This window comes from Humulus lupulus, chromosome 3 (assembly GCF_963169125.1).
Source record: "Humulus lupulus chromosome 3, drHumLupu1.1, whole genome shotgun sequence".
Taxonomy (NCBI): Eukaryota; Viridiplantae; Streptophyta; class Magnoliopsida; order Rosales; family Cannabaceae; genus Humulus; species Humulus lupulus.
Window position 1 is genome coordinate 222,493,163 of NC_084795.1, and position 7,442 is coordinate 222,500,604.

The 7,442-nt window shown below is 30.3% G+C and overlaps 1 long non-coding RNA gene across 2 annotated transcripts; it reads left to right on the forward strand.

Moving 5' to 3' along the window:
* The first annotated feature begins 401 nt into the window (after window positions 1–401).
* On the forward strand, window positions 402–1,364 carry LOC133821533 (uncharacterized). Of its 2 annotated transcripts, none has more exons than XR_009887652.1 (2): window positions 402–453; window positions 1,142–1,364. It is a non-coding gene; the product is annotated as an uncharacterized LOC133821533 (long non-coding RNA). The 2 variants fall into 2 exon arrangements; XR_009887651.1 differs by having other exon boundaries at window positions 407–453; window positions 1,138–1,364.
* Window positions 1,365–7,442: the final 6,078 nt, after the last annotated feature.

A 7,442-nucleotide genomic window follows, 5' to 3' on the forward strand; every position in this document is an offset into this window, starting at 1 on the left:
AAAATAAAATAAATTTATAAAATAAAATAAAGTTTTTGAGAAATTTAATCAACTTAAAAATTTTAAGAAAAATAAAGCATGTAATATGGCTATTGATTTTCAAACAATAGAAGCAAGAAATGTAGAATTATCGTTTTTGAAAACGTCTTTATTACGCAACGTTCCCACGTATGCATGTTACATGCAAATCAACTTTTACGTCCAAAATCATGATTATTATTCAACTATGTAATTTTTATAAAGCAATCATGTTAGTAAAATGGGTAGAACGGGCATTATTCTTTTTGGCGATAATTGCATGTTTTAGTGTAACTGTTATCATGAGTGCATGGCCCATGCACACATGAGTTGTATGGAAGGGCAAAATAGTAATTTTATGAACCTAAGAAACGTTATTTTGATTATGATATAGGCTCGTTGAAAAGATTGTGAAATTCTTAGCTTGGACCTGAGGTAAGGAAGTTAGATAGATTTTATGATTTTATGCTATGAATGGTAAGGCTGTTATATGAATGAACTATTATGAAATTATGAATGCCTTAATGTGATGATATGATTGAATGTGATATGTGTATGGATGTTAGATACATCAAACAGAATACGATGTTAGATACATCAAACAGATTTCGATGTCAGATACATCGACCGAGTTACTAAGGACATTGAGACGTGACTCCTAGGGCGGACGCGCCGAGGTTATTCAAGGACCAGTGATCTCCTGTTTACCTCATAGGGTGACATGGACAACTAGCGTTCCATGCTCATCATGTATGCTGTATGTTTGTGATATGATGATATGTCACATTTATGTTATGATCTGATGATATGTCACATTTATGTTATGATATGTTGATATGTCACATTTATGTTATGATATGATGAAATGTTACATTTATGCTATGATATGATGATATGTCATATTTATGTTATGATATGATGAAATGTTACATTTATGCTATGATATGATGATATGTCATATTTATGTTATGATATGATGAAATGTTACGATTATGTTATGCTATACCATGATGTGTTAGGTGATCGTTAGTGTTTGGTTGTTTGTTGTTTTTCTTACTTGCTTATTTGCTTCTACTTCCTTACTGGGCTTTTAGCTCACCCCCCTTACTTTCCTTCCAGGTAGCAAATAGGATTTCTCTATGGCACGCGTGGTGACGTGAGGAGTTCTTCATCATGGGGTGTATGGCGTGGGGCAATCCTATGGACGATAAAACGATCAACGTAGAACGCCATTTAAATTATGTTTTGTTTTAAGGGACTTTTTCCTAAATTATCAGTGGGACTCTGTTATTTAACTTAATTGGTTTTCTTTGAACTTTGCATAAAAACCTATGTTTTATTTTAAACTTATGGCGCCAACTTGCATGATTTTAAATAAGTCCCCCTGAGACTTTAATAATGGATGGTATTCTTTTATAAGCTATGTTATGCGAATATCTTGTAAGTATTAGTCTAGGGCGTTCTTTACACTGGCTGTTACATTTCGGCTTCTATGGTGATACATACAATTCTTAAATGTCCAAAACATTTCCAGATTAATGTGTTTCCTCCACAGTTATAGAAAGTGATTCTGATATCAATCTTTGAAGATTTCTATCTGGTTTAAAATTAGTTCATCCTTTGGGATTTTAGGTCACTGCCTAAATACACAAACATATAATCTCCATTATACTCAAGACACTCAAAAAAATTAAGTCATTATAATTATTCAATGACTCAATCTGTCATTGGATTGACAATTGCTGACTATTCCCATCGTTTAACAAATGTTAATTTGATGACATAATATTCGATACATTAAATAGTCCATCACTGAGTTGTAGGAATATTATCTCATATCCTTCTTTTCTTGTATAAGAATAAATGGACATTATTATTTAGATAATACATCCTCCTTACCGGGAAGGGAAAAATCCTTTCATGGACATTTGTAAACTAAAGAATTTAAGTTTCTTATCTATATAAGTCGCCAAAAGATTGTTCTTTCAATCTTTATAGATTTGAATGTATAGAACATGTTTGGCTTTTCCAAATCTAATATTTAGAAATGTTCAGCTAACCATTTCTTTTCTATTGATAATTTCTCTACATCATTCCCAATGATCACAACGTTATCAACATGAAGAATAAGAATCACAATAGATTCATACTGGACGAGAGATCTTCAAACGATTTTTTCATGTCAGTCATTCAGAAAAGACTTCTTAGACATCCATTTTAATTAATCTTATAATCCATGCATAAAGCAATGGATAAGAGTATGTAAACAGGTTTAAGCTTGGTTACAATAGAAGATATTTATTCGAGTAATAAATTTCTTCTTTCTATTTATAGGCTTTGGCTATTAACCTTACTTTGAACGGTCTGTACTTTCCTCTGTTGTCATCTTCATCTTAAATATCCTATTGCAAACTGAAGTTTAATGAAAATTAGTTGGATGTTCAAGAATGTAGATGTCATAGGTGTATCAGCCATTGTTTTCTGTTAAAGCCTTTCATTACATACCGATATGTGAAATGAAATATAGTTAGATTGTGTTACACACAACCAACTAAATTTTGTGTTTGTAACAGAGTAGTTACTAACTAACGCTCTCACTACAATAAAGTTTTACAAAATTTGTGATATTATTTGGTTTTATCATTGTTAATTATCAATAATTCGCTTACTTGACTTATAGTAATTTTTATTCTAGTACAAGTTAACTAGAAAAATAGTGATTATAATAATCATGCTTCGTTAAGTAGCATTTAAGAGATACAAACACTTTTGTAATCTTTTATGATTAGTAAATTGTTTCACTAAATGACTTCATGAAAAACTTTCAATTTACTCACATAACCACTTGTGAATCCCAACTTTTAAGTCTTTGATGATGTACAATCAAACATGAACAGAGTATAACAAGTGTCAAAATTATAGAAATAATAAAGACGATAATGATCACTCATTATCTATTTAATCTTATCTAATATGGTTATATTCCATTTCCAAAATACTAATGTTGTTTAGCATTCTAGTTGGATGTGAGTTGGGTTTGAATTCCAAGTTCACATGAAAATTACTTGAATTCCAAATTCGGGTTAAGATTTCCTTTTGATCAGATCAAACAAATCTTTAAGTGACTTTACTTTGAATGTTGCATGAAAATTTCTACAAATTTTCTTTGAATTCAACAAAAGTAAACATATCTTAAATAAATGTCAATCAATATTTACTTACTATTAATTATCTCTTTTAGTTTTGAACAGGTTCAACATACATATTTATGTATTAGCTAAACGATTATGTGAATTTTGAGTCTTTATTAGAGAAAGGTCTTTTGGTTAACATGAATTAATAGACTATATAAACAAGGAGAGAACCAATGAATGACTCCAATAAAAGACTTTCTTTTATTTGTTTTATATGTCTAATTAATTATAAATCAATCTAAAAAATAATTCACATATATGTTTCACCTAATTGTTGTTGGAATAATATGTCTTATTTATTAAATCTATGATTTGTACAATATTGAATAATTCATAATTGTCATTTATACTCATTGATGAAATAGGTAGAACAAATGTATCTAAAAAATAACAACTGAATTTATTGTTTAAAATAAATATTAAACTTGTTCACTCATCAAATAAAGGAATCTAAAATATAGTTTCTAGAAAGAATTCTAGAACTAAAAGAAAGAACTTATTAGTTTCTTTCATAATGAAAATCAACTATTTCAAAATGACTAAAAAATTTAAAAAGTAAACAAAATAAATTTCTAAAATAATCTTTTCTTTATTCAATTATCTTCATCGTTTCTTCTTCGCTTTGGTTTCAATGCAATTACTCTTTTTCTCAAAAGATTTATGCATCCCTGAGCACAAGAACAATTAAAAAATAACATTAGTGTCATAATTTTGAATCAACCATTGAAAATATTAAAGAAGAGTTTTTGAGTAAATTGAATTTGCCCCGTATCATAAAAATTGAGCATATGCCAGAGCATCACTCTTTATCAAAGCCCACATCTTGTATAAAGTTTCAATAACCATATATATTTCTTTAATGTCGCCATGCATGGTAGATAACAAGCATTGACGTTCTAGATGATTCAATCTCATCCATTCACCATATTTTTCATGTTCATCAAAGATGGATGAAAAGCTCCTCTAGAGGTGGATCAAAGATCGCTCCGTACAAGTTCTATGTTCCAATGCCAATGTCAATTCCTCCATACCATCTTCTTATGCGGTTAAGACTAAATGGAATCCTTTCCAAGATTCTATCAATGAGGTGTGTGTCGATTCCCAAGTTTTCAAGTATTTGATCAGTAAGTAAATTTACCATTGTTGCTGGAAATAAATAAATAAATAAAATATAATGAATTAAAACATATAATAAATACCATATATTATTTGGAAAACTAAACATGATGCATGAATGCAACATATAAAAACACATAAAAAATATATATACTAATCCACGATAAATTAATTTGAAAATTAATGGATCAATCTTTGGGTAGGTCAGACTAATTCCAAATTAATTTGGCGACAAAACTCAATTTAATAAGTGAAAACTTAAAAATGAATTTTTTTTTTTGGCTTATGAACTACTGCTAGTTTGGTCAAGATGCACTAGTCGTGCTCGAAAGCCTAGTTATACATTCGGAGTGTAACCCATTATTTTCAATTAATCACTTAACTCTAGAGTGAGCCTTAGGGTAAGTCAAACTTGAAATACATCATTAATTATAATCTCATAAGAGAAGTTAACCTTGAGATCAAATAAACACATTCAAAAGACTTTCCTTAGGGACACTGCAAACGGAGGCGACACGAGGTTCTTCCTATGCCTCTTCGTGTTCAACCAATAATGGAGACCATGGGACTTATTGTCATAACTCCCTCTCCCACTCACTATTTTCGAAAAGTTTGCTTCTCACAAAATCAATATTTTTTAATTTGGTTGTAAAAATAAATTTAATTAATTTTACGAGATGATATTCTAATAATTGCTAATCCAATTAAGCAAATAATGAATAAATTGTGCCTTTAATTCTAATTTTATTGTTCTCTAATTAAGAGAGTATCATTTTTATTTTAATAAAATATTTTTCATTAAAATAATAAATTAAACAATTTTAATTTTGATTTACCATCTTAACTAATTAAGACTAAATTTGTTATTATATGAGTTATCATATATAAACATATAATAATATATAAGACGTTCCTAATAACATGTTTCTACACGAATGTAATGCATGTTAATTGCATTCTGTGTGGGTATATGAATGGCATGTTATAATGCATGACAAAATATTAAATATTTTAATCATATTCAAACATTTATAATAATTAAATATAAGCGGGTAAGTAAAATATTCATGAAAAGTAGCCTAGACTAGCTAAGGGTTGATGAAGAACGCCTTGATCTCAAGCCTTGAGAAGTAGCCTTATTGAGCCAATATCTATTTCAAATAAACAACTTCTTAATTATTTTAAACAACCTTTTAAAATAATTAAACTTTGAGTTTTAACACCCAAATATTTTCTAAGGCCCAATTTGAATTTGGGTTATTTAAAACATTTTTAATAATGGAAAATAATCAAAACTATTTCAATTATCAAAATTTCTAAATTAGAACCATTTTAATTCAATTTCAAAATTTTAATAAATAATTAAAACATTTTTGGTAACAACACATTAGGGTTTGCATGACACAAAACATAGGTGTATCATCAAGAAGGACGACGGCAAGGGGTCCGGCAGCATGGGCGGCGACGCGCGGCCTTGGGCAGAATTGTACGGTCACACCGTAACTATACGGTCGTATGGATAGGGCACCTTGGGGTGCATGCCATGGCCGTTAGCAGTGGTGGTATCGTCGTCTCGATTTTCATGCCAAACTCTATTTAATCCAATTACAACAATTTTATAATTACATTTCGAAAAATAAAAAAATTACAAAATTCCTATGGCCCAAAAATGGCTTACATTTTTCATCTAGAGATTTTAAGAACAATTCTTAAACCCAAAAGCACCATAATAAACAACCCTTAAAAATCTATCGTCATCAATATAAACACTCATCCATTCAAATATATATCACATATAATATGAAAATGCGCATAATCCTGCACAAAAATTAATAATATGCAGAGATTAATGACATGCTCTTAATACCATTTGTTGAAAAAACAATGAGAGTGCGCAGCGAAATGGCATGGTGGGCCCATTTCTTAGACTACAAAAAAGTTTTCACCTCTCATATAAACAGTTTACATGTTCAAGAATACATACAGGAGCCATCAATATGCAATATCATTAATCGCACAACACAAATATATATAAACATATTTATATATTATATGCACATGTATAAATATACTCAAAGACATAAATATTTGCCTCTTGAAGCCTATCAAGTGTCCTTGAGTCTTTTTGTATAAATAACGATCTTTCTGTCCAAAGCATTGTATACTCAGACCATGATATTCTGGAGTGTTCTTTACACCTCAAGATGTGGGTGGGCATATAGAGAAGAATGGTTTGTAATTTAGAAATCACAAGTTTATCTCAACACATAAGTACTTGGATTATGGCATGAGGGAATAATAAGAGAAGAAGATGAGAATTTCTTGTCTGAAAATTTTCTGAAAAACTCTTCTAAGTCACTACTTCTTTTTCTCTTATTATCACATTATATATATAGATTATGCATTATTATTCATAATAATAGTAATAATACTTATGAATAATAATCTATCATATACACGCATGGCACAGTCCTTGGACTGTGTCATGTGTGTAGCAGTATTCCCTTTCACGGAATATTGCATTTTTCCTATTTGCTTTTATTTATTTATTTAATTAAATAAATCATTCCACAAAAAATTTGGTATTATCTTTTTAAGGGAAACACTACACCAAATACCCATTTCCATAACACATGAATATAATAGAAATGAAAAAGTATTATGGTAAATGTTATATATGTAGCAAATGAAAAAGGCGGTAATATTTTGGGAGCTCGCCACTTATACATTTTTTGTCAGAAAAAATCACACCAATTTCAACTCACCATTTTCTTCTTCGGCTAAGCAAAGTCCGAACTCTGTCTTTGGTTTCATCATCCCTGCTTCAAATCTGAGCTCACATCTCCTCCATCCCTCATATCTCCTCCATCTCTCTCTCGTCATTCTCTATCTCTCTATCAGTAGGGTTCCATTCGTTGGGCTGTTTCACTCCTCTTTGGTCTTGGCAAGCCAGGTAAGGATATATAGTTTTAGGTGTTATTGATCTGGGTCATTGGTTTCTTATGCTAATCGAGCTTCATTTGGGAATAAATCTAATGGGGTTGTTTGATTTTCTATTTCCCTCTCGTGTCTTTCTCTCTACCTCCGGCCTCCCCCGACCTCTGCTCTCACACT